Source organism: Podarcis tiliguerta (assembly GCF_965153285.1).
Source record: "Podarcis tiliguerta genome assembly, chromosome: 8".
In the NCBI taxonomy this organism is placed as follows: domain Eukaryota; kingdom Metazoa; phylum Chordata; class Lepidosauria; order Squamata; family Lacertidae; genus Podarcis; species Podarcis tiliguerta.
In genome coordinates this window covers 121,935-148,170 of record NC_139541.1, presented here as the reverse complement: position 1 = coordinate 148,170, position 26,236 = coordinate 121,935, and the positions used below count along the sequence as shown (strand labels likewise).

The 26,236-nt window shown below is 45.0% G+C and overlaps 2 long non-coding RNA genes across 4 annotated transcripts; one reads left to right on the top strand and one right to left on the bottom strand.

Moving 5' to 3' along the window:
• Positions 1-5,477: 5,477 nt before the first annotated feature.
• LOC310685068 lies at positions 5,478-24,683 on the bottom strand. Of its 2 annotated transcripts, XR_014515043.1 has the most exons (4): positions 24,547-24,683; positions 19,968-20,174; positions 16,430-16,571; positions 5,478-5,558 (listed from the first exon to the last, which is right to left on the bottom strand). It is a non-coding gene; the product is annotated as an uncharacterized lncRNA (long non-coding RNA). The 2 variants fall into 2 exon arrangements; XR_014515044.1 differs by lacking the exons at positions 5,478-5,558; positions 16,430-16,571 and adding an exon at positions 16,583-19,402 and having other exon boundaries at positions 19,859-20,174.
• Positions 5,493-22,279, top strand: LOC310685065. Of its 2 annotated transcripts, XR_014515039.1 has the most exons (4): positions 5,493-5,581; positions 20,858-20,947; positions 21,261-21,424; positions 21,784-22,279. It is a non-coding gene; the product is annotated as an uncharacterized lncRNA (long non-coding RNA). The 2 variants fall into 2 exon arrangements; XR_014515040.1 differs by having other exon boundaries at positions 20,858-21,424.
• Positions 24,684-26,236: the final 1,553 nt, after the last annotated feature.

Sequence of the window (26,236 nt, the reverse complement as noted above, 5' to 3'; positions counted from 1 at the left end):
TTAATTTTAAAGGGTCTGCCCTAAGTAGGATTTAGCTGGATGTTATTATGACCTTTTTATGTCATAATATTAAGATAATATTATATTATTATCTTACCCAAAAAGATCTGCACAAACTAGTTGATCTGAGTGCATTATTCTCAGGGTGGGGGAGACTCTATTTATAATTGCTTAATCATATGGGACTAAATTGCATTATGTTGTAAGGCCCTTCTATTAAATCTTAGAATTGTAAAGTTGGAAGGGCCCCTAGTCCAACCCACTGCAATGCAGGAATCTCAACTAAAGCATCCATGACAGATTGCCATCCAACCTCCGATTACAAACTTCCAAGGAAGGAGAGGGCAAAACCTCCTAAGGGAGTCTGTTGCACTGCTGAAGGCCTGTTGCTGTCAGAAAAGTTCTTTCTGATATTTCGTCAGAATAGCCTTTCATGTAACTTGAAGCCATTGTTTTGTGTCCTACCCTCCAGAGCGGGAGAAAATAAGCTTGTTCCACCTTCCATGTGACAGCCATTCAAATATTTGAAGATGGCTGTCATATCTCCTCTCAGTCTCCTCGTTTCCTTCAAGCACTCTTCATAAGGCTTGCTTTCGAGACCCTTGACTATCTTGGTTGCCCTCCTCTGCACACATTCCAGCTTGTCAATGTCCTTCTTAAATTGTGGCACCCAGAACTGGACACAGTATTCAAGTGTGGTCTGACCAAGGCAGAGTAGAGTGGTACTTGATCTAGAGACTAGACTTCTGTTGATGCAGCCTAGAATCACATTAGCTTCTTTTGCTGCAGCATCACATTGTTGCCTCATATTGTAGTCTACTAAGACTCCTAGATCCTGTTAAAATATGCTGCTGGTAAACCAAGTGTCTCCCCATCTTATATTGATGCTGGTTATTCCTGCCTAAGCGTAGAACCTTTCAGGCTGAAAGGGACTAGTGGGACTTAGAAGAACAGAAAGGAAAATCCCTTCTCATGGGCTCCAGTGTCACTTGCTGCAATTTGGGGATTTTTTTAAAACATGGAATTTTGTAAAGCACTTACCTAGATTAGGGAAGGTTTAAGAAGGCAGTCCTCATCTGACCACACCACCAATAGGCACCTCATAGGCACCCATAGGACCTCAGACCAACCCACCCCCGAAAAATTGGAATGGGGTTAAGCCCACCCACACACCTTGAGGGGCCAGACCTCACTGTGGCGGGCCTTGCCAGGTCTTCCCACGCCTGTGACAAGCCCCATTGGATTTCCCATGCCTGCAGCAGGCTGCGAAAAGACCCAACGGGGCTTGTTGCAGGCACGGGGGGGGGGGGGGGACAACTATGACACCAACTAAATCTACTGTAATTGAGCACTGTACTTATGGCTGTTCACAGAAGCAGCATGCTGGTATGAGAGATTACATCATCCCTTATTGCTCCAGATTTCCACTATTCTTGGGTGCTTTTGCCAGGCAGGTGCTTGAGCTCTGTCTGTGTTTGAAGCAAGAGAAACAAAGAACATGATGAGGCATTAAGTAAAGCAAAGAAGATGGCCACTGAAGATGGCTGAAATTCCATCGTCTCCGTTTCACACAGGCAATTAGAGGATGAGATGGGAGTAATCAGCCTCCCAAACTCCTCCAGGGCAGGAGGAAATAGTCTCGTCCACAGTCACCCAACACCTCGCCCCAAATCCGGAGGGAATAAGGGGCTGGGGGGGCGCTGGATGGAAAGCCCCCATGCGTTTCTGGCACTCTCCAAAGTTGTATCCACGAGCAACAAGTCTCTATTTCTTAAGATGAAAAATTGGATTTAAATAATGGACATACTTTGAATGAAGAGGGAGGATTTTTTCTGCTATTTAATCCAGCCCCTGAAGACTTGGTAAACTCAAATGGAAAAGGGACTATCATTTGAGATGCCGGTTTGACAGAACAGAAAGGGGGGGGTGAGCCTTTATTTACTTTCCTTTGATACTTGCCTATGTGATTACATTTGGCAAATCCCCTCTGGAAGAAACGACTGCCGGACTTAAGTGAGACTAAAAAAATTACATTTGTTGATATAATAAGATTTTAATAACTCTAATAAATTACTATGTGGAAATGACGGGGAGGAAGGAAAATCAAGGCTTTCGACTCTTGGTTTCCTGGAAGAAGATCAAAAGACTCCCCTGGACTAGAAGAGACATCTCATTAACAACTGGAGAAATGCCAAAGAACTTGCTTGGGAGGTTTCTGACGCAGTATTAATTTAACAAGGAGCCAGGAGTGAAACCGAAAGTAGACTGACCAACTAGCTGAATCAAATTATATTGCTATGGGGTGGGGGGAAACCTCTAACATTTTACTTTTCGATACTTGTATTTCCAGTTTACTTGGTAACCCCCCTCCCCAAGAAAAGCTAATGCTTGAATAGCAGCTGGTTAAGGAACAACATTGGGCAGACGCCATGATTTGATTTTATCTGGACTGTTTGTGGAAATGGCAGCTACCTCCTGGACTGATTTGGCAGAAACACCAGTTTGTGAAGATAGGATATGAATTTACAGAGGGGAATCTTGGACTGCAGATTTGGACTGTAAAGAAGAATAGTAAATACATAAAATCCGCACAGAAACATTTTATTTGGACTTTAACCCTCTTGCAGAATGAACGCAGAGGCTGTTGAAAATAATGAAGGATTAACATCAGAATGTATTAAGGGAATTATTGTAATATTTTGAAATGCAGTAGAAATATGAGATGATTAGGATCCCCTTCAATCTTGAAGCATGGGAAGTCAGCTAAATAATAATAATAATTTATAATTAGGCATAACATTGGGATTTGTTTGTTTATTGGATAGTTTGTATAATTTGGAATGTATCATTTGATTTGATTGGAAAATTTTAATAAATATTATTTTAAAAAACAAATAAGTAAAGCAAAGAAGAGGTGGAGTGTGAGGTGACAGGAACTGAGTTCCCTCCCACCCTTTCGGAAGCGGGGGGGGGGGGGAGAAGTGAAGGACACTCGGAGTGGAGGGGAGGACCATGGCAAATCGACAGGACTCCCACATGAGGAACAGCAAGAGAGGCGGCAAACTCAGTGACTGCCCCGGGCAGCAAAAGCCTTCTTTTAATAATTTCAATGTGTGGGGGGGGGGGTTTAAAACCATGAGTTTTAAACCATGCGTAGGCAAACTAAGGCCCGGGGGCCGAATCTGGCCCAATCGCCTTCTAAATCCAGCCCTCGGACAGTCTGGGAATCAGCGTGTTTTTTTCTATAAAATACATCTCTGGGTTATCTGTGGGGCCTGCCTGGTGTTTTTACATGAGTAGAATGTGTGTTTTCATTTAAAATGCATCTCTGGGTTATTTGTGGGGCATAGGAATTTGTTCTTTTCTTTTCTTTTCAAAATATAGTCCGCCCCCCCCCCCAAGGTCTGAGGGACAGTGGACCGGCCCCCTGCTGAAAAAGTTTGCTGACCCCTGATTTAAACCAACTGACATCTGCAGCTAGTTAATCATTACCATCAGCTGCTGGTATGTGGTTTCTCTATAGAAGCCATCATTTCACATAACATCTCCGTTTTGCGTCAATAGCAAGTGGTGTTTAAGCCAAGCAGATATTTTGGACAAAGGCTAACCTTTGGTCACAGACAAAGTGGAGCTTAGTTCACACAGAGACTTTTAATTCCATTTGCACTGTGTTGTAAATAAAAAATATGCCCTTTTCCCTTATGGGGTATCCAAGAGCCCATATAGAGTCCTTACATAGGTTTCCTATTGGTAGGAGAAAATAACAGAGGCCAACCAGAGAATTCTAAGAAGCAAAGCAGCTAGTAAGCTTGATCTTTATTGATCTGTTGCAACAGGGTGCTCCCCTCACACGCAGGGGGACGCCTTAGAGGACCCACAAAAATGCTGTGCAAGGGCTTATAAAAGACTTTTGAAATTCCCATCCTCTAGATCAAGACCACCCCCAGAAACATTATGCATACAGTGGTGCCCCGCAAGACGAATGCCTCGCAAGACGGAAAACCCGCTAGACGAAAGGGTTTTCTGTTTTTCAATGCGCTTCGCAGGACGAATTTCCCTATGGGCTTGCTTCGCAAGATGAAAATGTCTTGCGAGTGTTGAGATTTTTTTCCGCTCCCCACCCCCTTTTTCTAAGCCGCTAAACCGCTAATAGCCTTTTAGCAGCTAATCCGCTAATCCCTTAAGCCTTTAATAGCCGCTAATAGCCGCTAAACCGCTAATAGCGCTAATCTGCTAAGCCGCTAATAGGGTTGCTTCGCAAGACGAAAAAACCGCTAGACGAAGAGACTCTCAGAACGAATTAATTTCGTCTTGCGAGGCACCACTATACATCACAGAAGGGGTGTAACCTAAGACCACCCCTCAGATACATCCCACCTACATCACAGAAATTTAAATGTTGTTTTTCTCTTGTCCTTGTTTATCTCCTGTCTGGCAGGTTACTTGATTGGATTTCCTGGGGAGCCTGGCCATTCTTTTGTAGTGGTAAAATACTTATTTCCTGGGCCAGGTCACAGGCTCACACCCTGTTCATATCTTAAATGTGTCCTTAAGAAAGGATTTGTGAGGAAAGAGACAATGGGGAGACTTTTCCAGTTTGACCTTGCAGAGAAAACATTTGGTCGGTTTAGGAATCAAAATGGTTCCAGGTTGGCCTTCCTGTGCTGATCTATGTATGTGCGGTTATGAACATTACCATATATCTAAGACCATAAAATTCCTATCACAACTGTGATTCACTTTTCTTCCGAGATGAAACTTAAAAATTTACAAACCAGCAATTTTGTTGAAAAGCAGAAGGAGTAAACACTACTGACCAATGGCATCTCTGCACATAATAAAGTGGAAGTCCTTACATCACCACCACCTGCAAATTCACTTGCAAAATGCTTTCATATTATCCCGGGCCCATGTGTGTGTGTGCAATTCTTCATTCAAGCATTTCTGCACACATCACACTATAACTGATGGGTGGAAATTGCAAGGAAGCAGATTTTGGCTAAACCATTAGAAGACATTTCCGAGCAGTAAGAGATTGTTACAAAGTGTAACACTCTCCTTAAAATATAATATGCAAATGCTGTCAAGATAGAAATTAAAATAATAATCAGTCTCAGAATTAAGTTTTCTTTTTAAGGAACATTTTTAAATGCATGGGGGCACAAAAAGGCTTTGTTTAGAACTGAAATATGCCAATGTAAGCATTAGGCAGGTATCTTTAGGGAGAATAAATCTCAGCCAGAAGGCCACCAGGGTTAGTGGTTAGGGTTAAGACCGCACAAACAACCGGACAAACGGGTTGGAGTAAACAAGGTCCTGAAAGAGTGGTCTAGTTGTTGGTTAGAGGGTCAAAGGTCAGAGACACAGCAGTTCTGCTTTTTGGACGTAATTGGTCAGTTAGTTAAATATTTATTCCCCCCCATGGCTCCTCCATTTTTGCCCGTCTCGCCTCAGCTCGACTCCCTTTGCCCTCAACACGGCATCTGCCCCGACCACCATTACCTTGCTTGGCGCCAGAGTTTGGCGGGCTGGGGGTGGGCTCGGCAGCGGATTCCATCCTACCAGGGGGGAAGAAGAGGAGGTGGGCTTTTTGTATTTTATTATCATTACTATAATTATTATTACAGTATTATGACGTGCCGACCGCCCTCCCTGCCCGCCGCCACCACGCTCCTCACAGAAGAGGCACCTGCTAGCTGCCGGCGGGCCGCCTTCTTGTACACGGTGGGGAGGGGGGAGCGGCCCCGATCACCGTGGGACCCGGCGAGTGGGCTGCTTCTCCCCCTCCCAACCCCCCCATATCCACAAGGGAGCGCCGAGAAAGGCGGCCCTTCTCCCTTTCAATCCCCCCTTGGTGGGCAGTGCTGAAGCGGAAACGGGGTTTGTGAGGGGAGATAGGGAAGCAGCAGCCAAGGAGGCAAACAGCGGCCGGAGGGGGTGGGGGGAGAGAAGGCCTGGGCGCTCCCTCACTCGAGGCTGGGCTGCGTGGTGGGTCTCTTCAGCACGGCCGCCAGACTCGACGCGTACCGTCGCTGCCCGGGCCCCGGTCTCCCTCCCTCCGTCCCAACCGGCTCTCCTCCTCCGCCAGCTGCCTGGGCGAGACCCGGGAGGTGGGCGGCGGGAGGGTGTCGGGTGTGTGGATCGATAAGAGTTTGAGGCGCCTCTTCGCCTTGCTTTTCCCTCAGCTGTGGAGGGCGAAGGAGGCGCTGCGCTTCCCGAGGCCCCATAAAAAAGTAGTAACAAAATACAAATACAGTTGCACACAGACCTGCAGTTCTAGTCCCCTTGTTTTTTCCACAATGGATTTTTAATGTGAAAAAGAGAAAATCAGATACACTTGCACAGACGTCCACTGCGACTTCTCAATTCGTCTCCAATGAGCTCCAGGCGGCACTAGCACCCATTGTCGCTCTCGCCCCGTCCAGAAAGCTCGAAGCCCTCAGGCTCCATGGCAGCAGAGAGAGTTTCAGAAAACCGGCAGAGAAGAGTTCTGTCCATTGGTATACGTCAGGAGAGCAGAGTGGAGCCTCCGCGCCCAGAGGCTGTACAGCAAAGTAGCTGTACAGAAGCAGCCCTTGAGGGCTTTCTAAAGGTCCGTTTAACAAGAGCCCCTGCGTGGGGGTCTGCGTAAAAGGCGGATCTACACGGATCCTCATGGATCCTCCACTTTTAAAAAAATAACTCCAACAAATGCAGTGTCAAATCAAACCTGGAAGGCAGGACTAGAGACTGGACTATAAAAAACGTGGATCCAACACTTTGCTGCACTGCAGCACCACAAAAACATGGATCCGAGGCATGGATCCTCATGAATTCATATGATTTTTATATTGAAACAAAATAAAAACACCATGATACTGTAGACCACGTCTTAGTCTGTAGGCAGAATTTAAAAAATCATGCATCCACTGTTTCGGGGGGCCGCAATGGCACAAAAACATGGTTAAAAGCACGGGTCCTCATGGATCCTCATGATTTTTGCACTAGATCAGCCCAAAGTCACCATCAGATCAAATTTCATGGCCATGGGCACAGCATCCACCACAAAAATCACGGATCCACGGCTTCCTGGCGAAACTGTGGCCCAAAAACGTGGTTTTGAAGCACGGATCCTCATGGATCCTCACGCTTTTTGCATTGGGCCACCCCTAAATCACTGTCAAATCACACATCATAGCCAGGGGCACAGCCTACACCACAAAAAACTCAGATCCACGCCTGCCTGGCCATACCATGGCCCAAAAACGTGGTTCTGAAGCATGGATCCTCATGATTTTTGCGCTAGATCAGCCCACAGTCACTATCAGATCAAACATCATGGCCATGGGTACAGCATCCACCACAAAAATCACGGATCCACGGCTTCCTGGCGAAACCGTGGACCAAAAACGTGGTTTCGAAGCACGGATCCTCATGGATCCTCATGCTTTTCGCATTGGGCCACCCCTAAATCACTGTCAAATCACACATCATAGCCAGGGGCACAGCCTGCACTACAGAAAACGCAGATCCACGCCTGCCTGGCCATACCGTGGCCCAAGAACGTGCTTTTGAAGCACGGATCCTCATGGATCCTCATGATTTTTGCACTAGATCAGCCCAAAGTCATCATCAAATGACACATCATGGCCATGGGCACAGCATCCACCACAAAAATCACGGATCCACGGCTTCCTGGCGAAACCGTGGACCAAAAACGTGGTTTCGAAGCACGGATCCTCATGGATCCTCATGCTTTTCGCATTGGGCCAGCCCAAACTCACCGTCAAATCACACATCATAGCCAGGGGCACAGCCTGCACCACAGAAAACGCAGATCCACGCCTGCCTGGCCATACCGTGGCCCAAAAACGTGGTTTCGAAGCACGGATCCTCATGGATCCTCACGCTTTTCGCATTGGGCCAGCCCAAACTCACCGTCAAATCACACATCATAGCCAGGGGCACAGCCTGCACCACAGAAAACGCAGATCCACGCCTGCCTGGCCATACCGTGGCCCAAAAACGTGGTTTCAAAGCACGGATCCTCAAGGATCCTCATGATTTTTGCACTAGATCAGCCCAAAGTCACCATCAAATGACACATCATGGCCATGGGCACAGCATGCAACACAAAAATCACGGATCAATGGCTTCCTGGCGGAACCGTGGACCAAAAACATGGTTTCAAAGCACGGATCCTCATGGATCCTCATGCTTTTTGCATTGGGTTAACCCAAATTCAATGTCAGATCACGCATCATAGCCAGGAGCACAGCTTGCACCATGAAAAACCCAGATCCACGGCTTCCTGGACACTCCATGGCCCAAAAACGTGGTTTTGAAGCACGGATCCTCATGGATCCTCACACGTTTTGCACTGGGGAACCCCAAATTCACCCTTTATTCAAATATCTTGTACATAACCACAGATCTGACCCAAACATCATGGATCTACTGCTTCATGGCCCAGGCCAGATGCTACCCTGGATATATTGGCCAATTTTTAGGTGGGTGTGCTGGGATGGAGGAAACGGAGTCGGCTGAATCTCTATCCATTAAAGATGGGCGTCCAATGGCTGGGCCAGAATGATTTCGGTTCGGTTTGCCAGCTCCCAGCTCTTCATGGGGCGCAATAGTCACCTGTAGCCGCCATCAGGAGTCCCAGTGTGATCCTGGATGCTTCTGTCTCTATGGAGGCATTGGTCACAAATGTAGCAAACTGCCATTTTTTAATCTATGTCAGGTTAGGCGATTGGTACCATACCTGTCCCCTTCCAACCTAGCCATGGTGATTCATGCAGTAGCCACCTGCAGACTAGGCTACTTTAACTTGCTGTACACCTGAGCCAGGGAGGGCAGGGTATAAATGCAATAGAGAGAGAGAGAGAGAGAGTTGCAGGGCTACCCTTGAGACTGCTCCAGAAATTCCAAATGGTCTAAAATGCAGGTGCATGAGTTCTTACTTGGACTTTGTGGAGAGCCCACATTCAGTTGGTTGTTCATCAGCTGTATTGGCTCCAGGCGGAGTATCGAATCAGGTTCAAGTTTTTGGAGCTAATCTTTAAAGCCCTAAACAGTCTGTGACCTTTCTTATCTGTGGGAATTATCTTCCAATACACCCCCCCCCCATGAGTGTGACGCTCATCTGACAGCAACCTACTGGTGGTCCCTGGCCCAAAACATATCCAGCTGTCCTCGACCAGAGACAGAGCCTTTTTGGTGGAACGCTTTGTCTAATGAGACCAGGGCTCAGTGCAATCTATCTCAGTTCTCTCACATGTCATGGTGAGTGGGCTTGCACATTCCTATGACCCTTGTGAGCGAAGCCGTTGGGAATCTCATACTCCCAGCAGGGTCACCCAAGGCGGTAAGGTCAAAGAATATGCTCAGAGTCCTGTAGTGATTTCATGCTCTTTATTGCAGCTTGTAAAACAGTGACTGAATTTCCCCCAAAACCTCAGGCTTTTATATACATTATTTACACAATGAGTCCTGTCTGACTGGCTGGTTCTGCTTCTCTCCTGGAGCCTGATTGGTCTTTTCCTGCAAGCCAATCAGTTTTTGCATTCTAGGATCTTACTTGTCTATTGTTCTAGGATCCAAGCTTAGTACATAACAGGGAAGGAGCTAGACAAAGAATGATCCAAGAAGTCCTCAACGGCAGAACAGGCGGGTGATAACAAGCAGTGTGTTACAACGGCTCTGAAGGTGGATGAAGGCTGCAGCAGATAGGATCCACCAATTTGTCGTGACTACTCATGCCATCAGAACAGAGCCCTACTGCGAAGGCTGTGCATTGGTCAGCGTGCACTGATCTACACACATAAAAGAAATTCACGCACAGGCGTCTTCTAAAAACCCAACCCAACCCCCCCCCCCCCATTGTGATCAGCAAATGGCTACGGGGGCAGGAATGTGAAATCTGGAAGCCCCTAGTCATGAATTGACACATGGGCAGTGGATACAGATTCAGTCGTTCTAACTCAAGGAATGAGGCAGTTGAGCAGCTCGGCAGCTGTATCCATGACTGAGCAGCCCTTTTTAGGATCCACTATGCTCACTCCGAAAAGAGGGAGGGGCTGGAAACAGTGCCCTAAATGTAGTCTGCCTCCCTTTTTCCCTGACTGGATTACCGCGCCCAGTGGGGTCACCACCCAGGGGCCGTAAAAGACAATTGAACTTTGGAACATGGAATATATGGACTTTGTCAGATAACACAGACAGCGAACGTCCTAAACGCAGAACTGCCATCATTGCAAGAGAGCTGCGATGTTTTAACATCGATATTGCAGCGTTTCAAGACTCTCAAAGAGCAGGCGAAGGACAACTGAAGGAAGAAAAAGGAGGCTACACATTCTTCTGGAAAGGTCTATTTGAACAAGAACATTGAATACATGGGTAGGCTTCGCTATGAAAAACGACCTTGTGAAGCTCCTGTCAGAAGTCCCTACTGGCATTAATAAGCGACTCTCAACCCTTCGAATAAAGCTCACAAAAAACCAACAGATCACTATAATCAGCACTTATGTACCAACACTGGATGCTGATGAAGACATTAAAGAAAAAATTTACTCTCAGCTGGATACCATCCTATCAGAAACGCCTAAGGAAGATAAAATTATCTTCCTGGGTGATTTTAATGCAAGAGTTGGGTGAGATTTCGATCTGTGGCCTGGGACTATTGGGAAATAAAGAGTTGGCAACAGCAACCAGAATGGAATCTTACTTTTGACGATATGTGCAGCGCACAACCTTGTTATTACCAAAACACTCTTTTGACAGAAAAATAAATTTAAAACTTCATGGAGGCATCCTCGGTCAAACCACTGGCACCTCTTAGACTATGTTATTGTCCGTGCTAAAGATCAACGTGATGTGCTCCTTACCAGAGCTATGACGAGCGCTGACGACTGCTGGACAGATCACCAACTAATACGCGCCACGATGGCTATCAAGATTATACCTCAACGCAGGCTTCAGGGAAGAAAACCAAGGCGCAAAATGAACACTCAAGCCCTTCAAGTTCCCATTAAGCGACTCTTAAGGGCCACCTGCTTTCAGAATTCCCTGATAACATCGAGGAACACTGGACCAAGCTAAAAACTGTTAGGATATAGTTCCGTTCCTCCTTAAAAGAGTCAGGCATGATTGTTGTGTGTCACATGCCTGTTTACTCCCAGCGCTGTTCTCACTGGGAACTTCCGTTTTGTATATAGCTTTTGTTCTGGCTGTTTCCTCGATAGGGATGCAAGCAGTCATGTTTTTCCTTTGTTCTGACCTATGTTGAATAAAGCTGTAAATATGCTCTTCTGTCTGAATCTTCCATTGCGGAGACTGCTGAAAAGGGCGTGCATGAGTCTTGGAATGTGTCTGAGGCTCATGTCGCTAATTGACTGATGCTGTTTCCACGGGAGACCAGTGATCGTCCGGAGACGGCGTGGAGGCCTGATGCCTCTGTCTCCCTGGCAATACTCCAACAAAAACATCCATTATTGCAGTCTGTGAACAAACTATTGGATACCAAACCAAGAAACACCAGGACTGGTTTGATGAGAATGACAGTGAGATTGAATGCATGATTGACAAGAAAAGGAAGGCATTTCAGATCTGGCAAAGAGAAAGAAACTGTGCCACTAAGAAAAAAACCCCATGTCAATGCTAAGAACCAGAGAACTAAAAAACACCTGGTGGATTAAAAAAAAAGCTCAAGAGATCCAGCACTTAGCCGGCACTCATGATGCACAGAGTTTCTTTAAAGCCACAAAGACCATCTATGGACCAATAAATCATGGCATATGCCCCCTACGCTCAGCAGATTGTACCACACTTCTAAAAGATATATAAGCTTTTGCAGTGTGCTGGAAAGGACACTACCAACATCTCCTTAACCACAACTCCCCCATAGCTGCTGAGGTCCTCTCACAAATCCCACAAAAACAAATTAGAGATGAGCTTGCTGTATCTCCAAATCTGGGAGAGTTGCGTACAGCTATTAACCAAGTGAAAAACAACAAAGCCAGTGGACCTGATGGGATACCTGCTGAAATCTTCAAAGTGGGTGGAACTGAACTTACACAACAGCTTCACAAGCTCATCAAAGAAATCTGGGAGAGAGAAGCAATCCCAGCAGACTTCAGGGATGCCAAAATTATCAATCTCTTTTAAAAAAAAGGTGACAGAACTGATTGCAGAAACTATAGAGGCATCTCTCTATTAGCTGTGGCCGGCAAAATTCTTGCAAGGATCTTAGCAAACCGTCTCTTAACATTATCCGAGGTGACCCTTCCTGAATCCCAAAATGGTTTTCAGCCTCCTAGGGGGACAGTGGACATGATTTTCACAGCTCAACAAAATGCAGAGAGCAAAACCAACCTTGGTACTCACACCATGCCGCCAGTTCTAGTGGTGCATCCAGCACCTCAGGGGCTCCCCTTGCTTGCTTATGAGAAGAACTGGCTCGGGGGGCCACTAGGGGCACATTGGAAGATGGCCGACAATACCATCTCTCCGGCTCACACGAGGTAATTAAGAGGCTAATATGGGAGTAATTAGCCTCCTGGGTTTTCCCAGGGGGAATGGGAAAATGCTGCCTCGTCCGCGGATGCCTATAAATCACCCCCAAGTTTGAAAGAAGGAGGGGTGAGGGCACTGGACGGAAAGCCCTTGTGTGAGTTTTTGGCTCTCCCGGACACTACTTCTGATCGCGATCCTAGTTGCAGGCTCAAGATAAACAATTAGAGAAGAGTACATGCACATGTTTCGAGCGAAAGAAAGGGAGTTTTGACTGCTAACTGAATCGACCTCTGAGAAGTTGAGTGACGGGTTGGATTGAACAGAAAACTATATTAAAGAAGATTACATCAAAGATGTCGGTATGTTGAAATGGAGTGGAAAGGAGGGGGACTTTTCTTCTTTTCTTCTATGTGATTTACCTAACAACCGCTCCCTAAGAAGAACCATCGCATAACCGATAACAAGAGAGATAGAATAATAAACTGTGTGGAAATGAATCATTGACTAAAGGCTTTGTTTTGTGGAAGATCTGGAAAGCAAATGAAAGGCTTTTGGATGACGCAGTTCTAATGGAGAACCGCCATGACGAGACAGGCTTTGTTGCATGATTTACGATCAAGAGGGGGAGGAAGCCACGGCTTTGCTATCATATCTGAGTTCTACATTTGCCTTGGCAAGAACTCCCCTGAAAAGATTGATGTTGGAGCAACAGGTCTGGGAAAGTTAATGAGCAGACATTTAGACTGTATTTTATGGAAACGCTGAAATGGCATCTGCCGTTCGAACAGGACCTTTGGATTAAGGTGAAAATCCACACAGGACTATAATAATGTTTGTTTCAACTCACTTGTGGAGACTTTCAGAGGTTATAAAGAAAAGAAAAAACAATAACAGCAAGAAGATTGGAAGACAATTGGTAAAGGATAACAACAAAGAGATGGAAAGATAGAACTGTGAAAATCAAAGCAGCACAAATATGAGAGGATTGGACCCTTTTTGAGCTCGAAGCATGGGTACCCCCAACAAAAATTTAAAATTTGGCTAAATATTTGGAAATATTTGGAGTTTATTATGTATTGGTATAATTTGGAATTAATGTGATTTGATTGGTTTGTTAATAATTTTTATTTTTTTTTAAAGAGAAGAACTGGCTCTGCATTCCATACAAAATGTTGTTGTGCCTGCTGTTTGCTACAGAGACTGAAGATTCCTTCCCCCAGGTTTTGGCCCTGCTCAAGAACCAGTTAAGCACTTCTATGCCCCATTCATTTAAACTGCTGAATAAACTTGGCCCTTCCATGAATCCCATTGAAATCTATAACATTATTATTATTCAGTTGTGTCTCAGCATATTTATGGGAAATGTCACTATTACAAAGTGTCTGGAAGAAGAGTTTGGACTTGATATTCCACCTTTCACTCCCCCTAAGGAGTCTCAAAGCAGCTAACAATCTCCTTTCCCTTCCTTCCCCACAACAGACACCCTGTGAGGAGCTGCATGTGGAGGAGCGGGGAAGCGAACCCAGCTCACCAGATTATGAGTCCACCGCTCTTAACCACTACACCACACTGGCTCAAAGACTAATAGATGGCAGCTATACATAACCTTTAGCTTAAAAAATAGCAACAATATCTATCTAATGGAACAGTGCAGCGTACTAGCTAGTGTCATAGAATCATAAAATCATAGAGCTGGAAGAGACCGCAAGGGCCATCTAGTCCAACCCCCTGCCATGTTGGAACACACAAGCAAAGCACAAGCAAACCACGTTTTGGGGCCATGGAGTGTCCAGGAAGCTGTGGAGTTTTTTGTGGTGCAAGCTGTGCTCCTGGCTATGACATGTGATCTGACGTTGAGTTTGGGTTGTCCCAATGCAAAAAGCGTGAGGATCCATGAGGATCCGTGTTTCAAAACCACGTTTTTGTACCACGGTACAACCAGGAAGCCATGGATCTGAATTTTTTATTGTGCAGGCTGTGCCCATGGCCATGATGTTTGATTTGACAGTGGCCCAATGGAAAAAGCATGAGGATCCGTGAGGATCCGACCTTCAAAACCACGTATTTGGGCCTTGGCGTTGCTAGATAACCGTGGATCTGAGTTTTTTGTTGTGCAGGCTGTGCCCCTGGCCATGATGTGTCATTTGACGGTGAGTTTAGGTTGGCCCAGTGCAAAAAGCATGAGGATCCATGAGGATCCGTGCTTCAAAACCACGTTTTTGGGCCACGGTACGACCAGAAAGCCGTGGATCTGAGTTTTCTGTGGTGCAGGCTGTGCCCCTGACTATGACGTGTTATTTGACGGTGAGTTTGGGTGGTCCAATGCAAAAAGCATGAGGATCCATGAGGATCCGTGCTTCGAAACCACGTTTTTGGTCCACGGTTTCGCCATGAAACCGTGGATTCATGATTTTTGTGTTGCATGCTGTACCCATGGCCATGATGTTTGATCTGATAGTGACTGTGGGCTGATCTAGCGCAAAAATCATGAGGATCCATGCTTCAGAACCACGTTTTGGGACCATGGTATGGCCAGGCAGGCGTGGATCTGAGTTTTTTGTGGTGTAGGCTGTGCCCCTGGCTATGATGTGTGATTTGACAGTGATTTAGGGGTGGCCCAATGCAAAAAGCGTGAGGATCCATGAGGATCCGTGCTTCAAAACCACGTTTTTGGGCCACAGTTTCGCCAGGAAGCCGTGGATCCGTGATTTTTGTGGTGGATGCTGTGCCCAAGGCCATGATGTTTGATCTGATGGTGACTCTGGGCTGATCTAGTGCAAAAATCATGAGGATCCGTGTTTTTTAACCATATTTTTGCGCCCCTGCGGCCCCCCGAAACAGTGGATGCATGATTTTTTTTGATGCTGCCTACAGAGTAAGACATGGTCTACAGTATCATGGTGGTTTTATTTAATTTGAATGAAAAAATCATATGAATTCATGAGGATCCGTCTAGATCCGCCTTTTACCTTTTTCCCCTGTGGGGCAAGCGTGGAGGGGGAACTCTGCGTCTCCCGCCCACCCCCCAGCCAGGCATACCCCTCTTGTTCTCAAGCTCTCCTGAAAGACCCCTCCTCAATTCTTCTGTTTTGGCAAAGATGGTGAAGGAGGGGGCTGAGCTGCCCACCATCTCCTGCCAAGCCTATTCATATGCAAAGTGGGTACTTAACTGGAAGGACAGATAGTGAAGCTGAGGCTCCAATACTTTGGCCACCTCATGAGAAGAGAAGACTCCTTGGAAAAGACCCTGATGTTGGGAAAGATCTAGGGCACAAGGAGAAGGGGACGACAGAGGACGAGATGGTTGGATAATGTTTGTGAAGCTACCAACATGAGTTTGACCGAGGCTGCAGGAGGCAGTGGAAGACAGAAGTGCCTGGCGTGCTCTGGTCCAGGGGGTCACGAACAGTCAGACACGACTAAACAACAACAACTGAGGAAGGCGAGGAGAAAGATCCAAGGCTCTCCCATGAGTGGGAAAAGAGCCTTTAAAATGCTCAGCTGCTTCTTGCAGCTCCATTCCCCTCCCAACAAGCCACGGAGCCATGACGAAGCTGACCAGCTTTTCTGATTTTATGTGAGTAAACTGGAACAAGTGAGTGTTGAGTTTAGGGCAGATTGAGTTTACAGTGCCCAGGTTTTTTGTTTTTGTTTTGTATTCTTTCTCCCTACCTTTTATTCGCAATTGGACCATGGAGTGTGTGTGGTTGCCTACCTCTGGGTTTGAGGATCCCCCACATGCCTAGATGGTTGGCATTTGGGCTCCTGGGAGTTTAGGGTTGGTGTTGTAAGTGACCAGCGCACTCTTTTGGCGACTGGGAGAAGTTCAGAGAAAATACATGGTGCCTTTACACTCCAAAGGTGCAACTTGCATTGAGAAGTGCCGAGGCATTTATTTGGAGACCTTTTAAAAAGTAATTGTTTTCCTGCATACTTGGTTCCCTCCAATCTGTGGCTGCAGGAATAAGTGGAGAGGTGGTTGCAGCAACTACAGCACTGCAGGACTGAGTTGGTGAAGAAGTGTGACAACTTCTTGTGCGTCCCTGTTTTGTCATGGTTGCCGACAAAGAGAAACCCTGTGTAAAAAGTATTTGAAGTGAGGAGGCAACAGTGAAACAGAAAAGTTATGTTTTCTTTTTGAGGGGGAGAAATTGCAATGCCCTTTTAGTTAAGAGTAAGGAAAAGGAAGGAGAGGCATCAACAAATACAAATGCGGTTGAAGATGAGGAAGAAAAATACCATGGAACAGGAAGGAAATAGAGCTGCTGAAGTTAAAAAATGAGGTTACAAATCTAGCAGGCTGTGATTTGGAATCTGCATCCACAGACATGAGGATGCAGCTTAGTCCGTGTGTTGCATCTTAGTGCTTTCCATGCACAGGAGTATAGAAACTAAGATGTCTTAAAACCTAATAGCTGTCTTAAATCTGCAGAGAAAACTGTTTGAGCCACAAGGAACTTACAGAAACTGCCCCCTATCCTCGTTCAACATGGCAGTGCTGGCGTCACTTCCGCCCTCCACCCCCTTCAGGTCCGCCTGCCTCTCCTCCAGTGGTGCCTCTGTCCGGTCCTCACCCAACATGGCGGTGGCAGCTCTTCTGCCCTTTCTTCCCCTTCCAGTCCCCCTGCCCTCGCTCTGTGAGAAACAGAGGGAAGGAAGACTGCCTGCTGCTGCAGATTGGGCCTGCCCACGGCCCACAACGAAGGGGAGCGGGAGAGAGGGAAGCTGCCCTCCCTGAATGCCACCAACTTCACCCCAGCCTCAAATGCCCCCCCCCGACTGCAGGCACTCACATCGCCGCAGTGCTCAGTGCCATTGCAAAGGCAGGCAGGGGCACTTGGAAACTGCTTGATGGAGAATCTTCGTGATGGATATTGAGTAGTTTGGTGGAGCTGGTTGTGTTGGTGAACAAGTTGCATGAATCTGTCTTCCTGAATAGCAAATATTTCTGCAAAAGGAGCGGTGAAATTGATCCAATAAAGTTGTTATTCTGATCCACCAAAGATTTTTTGAACAAAATAGTGACACTGAAATCCTCAGAGGTGGCTGATGAAGGTACAGTGTAGGTACCATGACTGCATAGTGCTTAAAAAGCCAGGAGAAGGCTGCAGGTTCACAGGCTCCTCTCCACCTCCTTGATCAAGTTGGAATTCCACTGCTTGGCCTTAATACTGCTACATATGTTTGTTTTATTTTATGTTTTCAAATGTAGATCTCCTGATTTCTATGAAGTAGTGAAAATTAAGCTGCCAGCTAAACTCACAGAAAAACATCACTTGCTTTTCACATTTTACCACATCAGTTGTCAGCCAAAGCTCCTGGGATATTCAGTAGGTCAATTTTGGTTCGTGTTGGCAAGTTCTTAGGGAAATAGACATTTTCCACAAAGCTCAACAATGTTTCACTGCAACAATTTCCCCCTGAAAATCTTTCAAAAGATTTTATCAACCAGAGGCAAAATTATTTGAATTTCTTATGCATAGATGCAAGATTTCAAAGGAGCATGGGTGAAATATAATCCATCACACTATCATGTTTGTAATGTGTGTGACAAAAGCATACTATAAACACAATTGCAACACACTTATACATATGTGAAAGGCATGTGCAGCATAGTTCAAATGACAAGAAAATGAGACAATAGGTCACAGACATATGTGCCAGTATCTGTTGCATCTGTTGCATGTATGGACTGGGTACATGTCTTAGTTCCCACATATAGCTCATGGTCTACATGTATATCACACTTGTCAGAGGCAGCGGAGTAGCTAGCCTCTTGGATGCCCAGTGCAGCGCACACGTCCTTGCTACACTCGTTCTTCTCTGCTTGTATATAATAAAGAAGTCCTGGCTCCTTCTATAAACTGTCCCAGCTGACAGAGGTTATTGTCCAGTCATTCCTGGCAAAACCTTTTATCTTCTGTTGTTTGCCTCAAACTCCTTATCTTCACTTAACCACACATGGTTTTTATAATGAGGGGGAGAAGAAACCAGGGTTGCAGTGTAGGGTGCTGTCCTCAGATAGGTAGTCCTCCAACCTCCTCCAATAAGCAGAGCTTGTGCAAATCAGCTTTAGAGCATTTAGCCCTGGCAGTTGCAGTTCGGTTTGGCTTTGGAAAGACAAGCTCCCACTGGAAACAGTTGCCTTGCTTGCTCTCAGTTTGGGGCACAAATGACTAGGGTGCAATAGGGAAAATCAAGCAGCAAGCCAGCACTTCAAGCTTCTTTGCTTATAGGGACTGTTTTTAGAAGGGCACCTTCATTCTTCCATCTAAACAGATCATCTTAAGTTTGTTGTGTGAGCAGCATAATGTGTTTCTCAGTTGCAGGTTCAGCTTCATGCTTAAATAATTTTTATTGACATAAGCTTACATATAAAAGATTTTTCCACTTCCCCGTCTTTCCAGGCCTACATACAAATTACCTTTGTGGAACTCTATTTTGATAACTATGAGATGAAAGACAGAGTGACCAATTTTGAGAAAAATTTCAACCTCTGACGATTTATGTATACCACCCCTTTAACTCAGGATAGACGCCCACGAGGAAAATTGAGTGAGCAGTATAAGAGGGGGACCATATTGACTACAATGCAAGCTTTCCCCATCAAAACTAGAATCGATGTCATTCAAAAGTAATGTCTGCTTCCAAAGTAATAGAACTAAAACAAAATGTGCAGGAATCATACAAGAGTCAATGGGATCATCCACGTTGAGACCAAATGAATATTAAATCTCAAAAAACTGAGCTACAGCATGCGGGACAGGACACTCTTAACATTGTCATTTCTGCTTTCCCTACCCTTCTTCCCCTCCTGTTTCATTTATGCTATCTGATGGGAGTGGTTCATTTAACTTCCTCTCACTTTTTTGCCAATCTTTTATCAAATGGCAGAGAGTGGCAAGACCTCTCTCTGTGCTATCTGTTGTTGTTGTTGTTGCTTAGTCGTTCAGTCGTGTCCGACTCTTCGTGACCCCATGGACCAGAGCACGCCAGGCACTCCTGTCTTCCACTGCCTCCCGCAGTTTGGTCAGATTCATGCTTGTAGCTTCGAGAACACTGTCTAACCATCTCGTCCTCTGCCATCCCCTTCTCCTTGTGCCCTCCATCTTTTCCCAACATCAGGGTCTTTTCCAGTGAGTCTTCTCTTCTCATGAGGTGGCCAAAGTATTGGAGCCTCAGCTTCACGATCTGTCCTTCCAGTGAGCACTCAGGGCTGATTTCCTTAAGAATGTATGCGTTTGATCTTCTTGCAGTCCATGGGTCTCTCAAGAGTTTCCTCCAGCACCATAATTCAAAAGCGTAAATTCTTCGGTGATCAGCCTTCTTTATGGTCCAGCTCTCACTTCCATACATCACTAACCATGCTATCTACTTTTGGCTAAAAAACAACCCTCAGAAGATGACCACATAAAAACAGCTTATCATCCTTGTGCCAACTGAAGTTTCTATGTTAAAGAGTTGCAACCTACCTCTCCCTCTGTAATTACAGTTTGTTTTGATGCTAATTGAAGTAGCTATTGAATACATGCAAGAGAAAACGCTTGAACTGGCTGTTGCCACCAGACAGGTGCTACCAGATCCCAAAATACTGCAGATGGTGCTTCAAGGTTCTGTGGGGGCCACAGTAAATCAGATATATTGTCAGAATACTGTTGATTCTTCTTCTTTTCTTCTCTCTGCATGTTAGCAGCAAAAGCAAAACATTAAAATGGCATGTGCACATGCACACTCATGCACCTATTAATGGAAATCAGTCTGACATTTCCTTGTCACTAATCCCAGTGACTTCTTAGGCCCAAACATGAAAACTGCAGCCCAATGATCCTGTAATACTTTGATTCCCAGATTTCCCTCTCAAGGGTCAGAGAAAGCTGGGTGTCCAAAGGCTGCTAGCATTTTCTTACCAATTCCTGTTTTAGAGTACAGTGGTACCTCTAGTTACGCACTTAATTTGTTCCGGAGGTCCGTTTAAGAACCTGAAACTGTTCTTAACCTGAAGCACCACTTTAGCTAATGGGGCCTCCCGCTGATTTCTGTTCTCATCCTAAAGCAAAATTCTTAACCTGAGGTACTATTTCTGGGTTAGCGGAGTCTGTAACCTGAAGTGTATTTAACCTGAGGCGTATGTAACCCGAGGTACCACTGTACTGTCCCACTGAATTCCTCTCCTACTCCCTCCTGTTGCAACTGAGTTGCCCTGAAAGTTGTGTCTTCCTGATATCTGACTAGATTACTGTTTTGCCATTTATTGGGTTTCACATGATAGTAATTCTGGTTGATGCCTGATCTGGTTGATACCTGATCATCCTTTCCTCAAGAAATATGCTTTATGTATTACAATTTTATGTTCTTCCATAAGGGACCACTAGAAGTAGCTCAAGTGCTCCTGGCTGAAATTCCAGAGGATCTAAAACTTTATCGACATCACAAGTTAAGGTGAGTAAATAAGGTGAGTAAAGTGGCAAAGTAAAATCTGTTAAAATTGCAATTACACTAAATCTATGTCGGCACATTCTTAGGCGTTAGCTGGCTTCACAGCAAAGATATAAACAAATTACACAATCCCCACTGTAGCATGTAATGCAGCCTCTGGTGAAATTATTGTCCTATTGAACACTAAGTTGATCCTAGTAACAAGACTAAAAAGTCTTGACTGAACTTCAAGTTCAGTCCCAGCCAAACTTTATTACAAGATGCACATGGTCCAATACTGTGCGGTTATATTAATCAACAAAATTGTTTTCTTCATTTTTGGGGAACAGATGTGGTGAAGCACTGGAGAAAAATAAATACCTGATTACTGCTGACCAAAGGGAATATCAACAAGAATGGAAAAAGAACTACAACAAGTTGAAAGAGAACCTCAGACCAATGATTGAGAGGAAGATCCCAGAGCTGTATAAACCTATTGTGAAAGTATTTCAAGGTATAAGAAACACCCTTTCCCCCACATGCCCAATAACCATAGCAAAATACAGCATAGGACGGGGGTAGCCAGTGTGGTTCACTCCAGATGATGTTGGACTGTCAGCCTCAGTTATCATGGGATAGTCCAACAACATTTGGAGGGAACCACCTTGGTTAACCAAGATCTGAAGGCAACCCTGTATAAAAAAAAAAATTGTCTAATGTTTTACAATTTTTTATGTGCTGTAAGCCGCCCACAGTGGCTGGGGAAACCCAGCCAGATGGGTGGGGTATATGATGATGATGATTACTGCTGCTGCTACTACTTACTTACTTGTCCAGTCATTTCTATTCTCATTTTCTTCTTATTTATTTTAGGCGCTCTTTCCCTAATTCTAGTTTTAGGAAATATGAAAATCTGCCTCCACAGAACATTTAAAAGCAGAATCATGAAAAGGAGCTATCTACTTGCAGTGGATCAAATACAAGAGGATATGCAAATGCTGTTCAAAATCGTAAAATTTCCCCACAATTTCTCATGAACACATTTTGGAAAGATCGCATTCTGTACAAGACTCAAGAAGGAAGAGTTATAACTCATCACATCTTCTAAGGGAGTGGGTATTGAAACTAGTTACAGAAAAACAGATATTTTATTATAAATTGACATGGATATTTGCACGCATTGAGAAAAGAGTTTTGCGTTTTCTCAAATATTCTAAAGGCCAGTTGGAGGGAGGGCATTTAGGGTTCCTGATCAATTCTAACAGGGAACTGAGACTGAACCATTTGTGCACCATTTACTTTAACTGCCTAAGACCTGGGGTCCTGAGACCTCCTATATGGTCTGCGGACAATAAAGTCTGACGTGTCACTCTGCTTCTGCTTCTTTCTGAAATAAAACTGTGAAGTAAGCTGCGCCAGTGAGACAGTTGGGAAAGGGGGATAAGTTAAGGTTACCAGATTTTTTCAATGAATCAACGACTTAGATGATGGACTCAAGGGCATCCTGATCAAATTTGCAGGTGACACCAAACTGGGAGGGGTGGCTAACACCCCAGAGGACAGGATCACACTTCAAAACGACCTTGATAGATTAGAGAACTGGGCAAAAACAAACAAGATGAATTTTAACAGGGAGAAATGTAAAGTATTGCACTTGGCAAAAAAAAATGAGAGGCACAAATACAAGATGGGTGACACCTGGTTTGAGAGCAGTACATGTGAAAAGGATCTAGGAGTCTTGGTTGACCACAAACTTGACATGAGCCAACAGTGTGACGCGGCAGCTAAAAAAGCCAATGCAATTCTGGGCTGCATCAATAGGAGTATAGCATCTAGATCAAGGGAAGTAATAGTGCCACTGTATTCTGCTCTGGTCAGACCTCACCTGGAGTACTGTGTCCAGTTCTGGGCACCACAGTTCAAGAAGGACACTGACAAACTGGAACGTGTCCAGAGGAGGGCAACCAAAATTGTCAAAGGCCTGGAAACGATGCCTTATGAGGAACGGCTAAGGGAGCTGGGCATGTTTAGCCTGGAGAAGAGGAGGTTAAGGGGTGATATGATAGCCATGTTCAAATATATAAAAGGATGTCACATAGAGGAGGGAGAAAGGTTGTTTTCTGCTGCTCCAGAGAAGCGGACACGGAGCAATGGATCCAAACTACAAGAAAGAAGATTCCACCTAAACATTAGGAAGAACTTCCGACAGTAAGAGCTGTTGGACAGTGGAATTTGCTGCCAAGGAGTGTGGTGGAGTCTCCTTCTTTGGAGGTCTTTAAGCAGAGGCTTGACAACCATATGTCAGGAGTGCTCTGATGGTGTTTCCTGCTTGGCAGGGGGTTGGACTCGATGGCCCTTGTGGTCTATTCCAACTCTATGATTCTATGATTCTAATCCGGGGACACTTCAACTTCCCATTAAATAGATGGATTTTGTCAGGGGACTGATTTGTAAATCCAGGGACTGTCCCTGGAAAACAGGGACATCTGGTAACCTTAGGATAAGTACGAGTAAGGTCTGAAACAAGAACAGGAGTTGGGGGAGTATGGACATCTTTATGCATACAAAATGGGGAAGGGGGAACATATAAAAAGAAAGAAAGCTGCCTCCTGCTCTTGTTCTCTCTTTTTTTAATCTACTTCAAGCAGCTTATTGTCAGTTCTGCTTACAATATTTGTATCCAGAGTACTGGGCAAACAAGTTTAATAGTTTTGTTCAATATTAATAAGTTGTTTATTTTAAGAGGGGGGGAAGGATTCAGATACCTACCACAGTGAGGATATAAAAAGATGCAGAAGTGTTGTAGTTCACTGTGTTTGCAAGCTAAAGATCCCAGATTCAATCCCCAGCATCTCTATGGGAATCTTTTTTGCCTGAAGAACAAGTCAGTGTTGGCAATTTTTATTTGGGTTGACTAATAATTCTGATATGGCAGCTTCCTATATTCTGAGAACGGATAATGGATTCCAAAGCTGTGGCATGAGCTGTTGTTGCAGAATCCTAGTTCTGCAATTTGAATGACTGTTAAAATTACCAGAAAATTGAAATTTGGTTCAGTTGCTGGCCTTAGCCATTCCCCATACTTAATATGGGCTGTTCATTTTTTAAAGAAAAAAACACCCTGCTTTTAAAGCTCCGTGTGGTTATCTTTTTAAGCATCAAATACCATTTTTAAATATGTGTGTGTGTGTGTGTGTGTGTGTGAAAGTTCTAAAGTCTGGAAAAGGAAAGCTTTCCATTTGCCAGAGAGCTTCCAAATTAGCCCCCCCCCCCCCGTTCTTAAAATGCATTTTTCTTTAGTCTTGGTAAAATTTAGCACAGTAGGTCATTAGCAGTATCACTGGCCATGACCACCTGGCAGATTATTTTGGGACCAAGAAAGGGAGTGTAAGAGAGTGATCTTAAGAAATTATACATTGTACCAGGAAGAGACCATGACACACACGAAGACAATGCATACAGCACATTACTTCACAAATATCAATAGTAAACACCTCCCCCAAATTACTATGTAAAAACCATAAATTCATATGGGGGGATGTGTAACCTACATTCTAGCCAATCTTCTCAGGTTAAAGAATTTGTACTTTGAATATTTGCTCTGGAAATACGATCTTATCGCAACAAAAGTACTACCTTCCGGGGAGATGCGAAACAGAAAGACTTGCTGCCCCGAGTCTGATTCCTGATGCACGGAGTTGCTCTGTGCGCTGCGGGGGCAGGACGGAGAGAAGGTGGCACCTCTGATCCCAGAGACGATTGCAACCCACCCCCCACCCCCCAAAAGAAAGCCAGTCCCACCTGGCAGCCCAAGGCAGACCCAGCGCCTTGAAGGACCAATGCAGCCTGCCACGCTCGTTGGAGCTGGGGCAGGGCAAGGGGAAAGAGGTTTTTGAAGAGAGCCCCCGGGGACATGAAGAAGATCGAAGGAAGCCCAGCGCCTGGGCGGTCCCTAGGTGGGCGGTCCCTGCTTCAAGCCAATCTGTGAGGGACGGGACATAATAGAAGAGGGCAGCAAGCGCCGCCGGCGCCATTTTAGGAGAGGGAAATAGTCAGCGGAACGGCCTCCATGTTGGAAGAGGGCAGAAAGCGCCGCCAGCACCCTTTCGTGGGAGGGAAATTATCCCAGGGAAGCTGTGTAAGCCGTAATTCTTCTGTTTCCAGTCAGTAAAAATTGATTGCAAAGTATGCTTGCAGATGCAGTAGAGGCCTCGATCCAGTGGCTATACATAAATATCTTTAAAGGTGCCACTGGAGTGCGACACCTAACAGCAGTCACCTTGTGGTCCTGTGAACACCAAGCAAAATACTGTACTGAAAAACAAATTCACTAGCAACCCCTAAACCAGGCTAAACTGATATGCTATGTGTTGCATTCATGTTAAGTTTCTAGAGATTTTGCTTCTCCCTGTGTTGCGTCTTCAGATTAGGGTGATTCTGCTTCTCAATTGGTTTTCATGATTTCTTTGGTTTGAATTATTTGTTTCTTTCATGTTTTGTGGTGAATTCAGCATTATGGTGGTGGTTTTTCATTGTTTTTGTGTCTCCTCTGGTGTATTGTCATTTCTGGGAGGGGGTACCAATTTTTGTGTTTCTGGTGATATCGTGTCATTTATAAGTTATTCATAATTTTAAAAAGGAAGGAAACCACCAGAAACGCATAAATTATTTGAAAAGAACCGCCCAAAAAACAAGTTAAATACTGAAAATAAATTCACTAGAACCATAACACACAAGCAATACATAGCATTTTACTATACAGTGGGGATTTCTAGTGAATTTTCTGCATTTCTGGTGTTTCCTTGGTTTGGGGTGGTCTGCTTGCTTTTCAAAATTATCACTGACATGAAATTGACACAATATTGACAATAACACAATTGCAGTACCCAAACACAAACAAAAACAATGAAAAACCATGACAGCATATTCACCCAAAAACACGAAATGAAGAGAAATAAGCCAAAAATGTCAAAATAAGAAAAAACGTCAAAATCATGAAAAGAAGCAGAACCACTCCAAACTGAACAAACAAACACAAGGAAAAGAAGAAATCACCAGAAACGTAACATGCAAGCTGGCTTACACCGGAAGAGTCGGTGGCCTTTTCCAGGTGGGTCTTGGACTCCTCGTCCTCCCTGGACGGCTCCTTATCCAGAGGATGTCAAGAGCACTGCCTCCCCCTCCAAAGGTGACCTCAGTGGCAGGTGTGGCATTGGACAACATGCAGTTTAGGAACTGTGACCCCCAAAGTAAGGCTTTCTTTTCCCCTCCCGAAACCGGGCCGACCAGATAGACTGCCCCAGGGCTTGGAGGCTCCCTATTAACC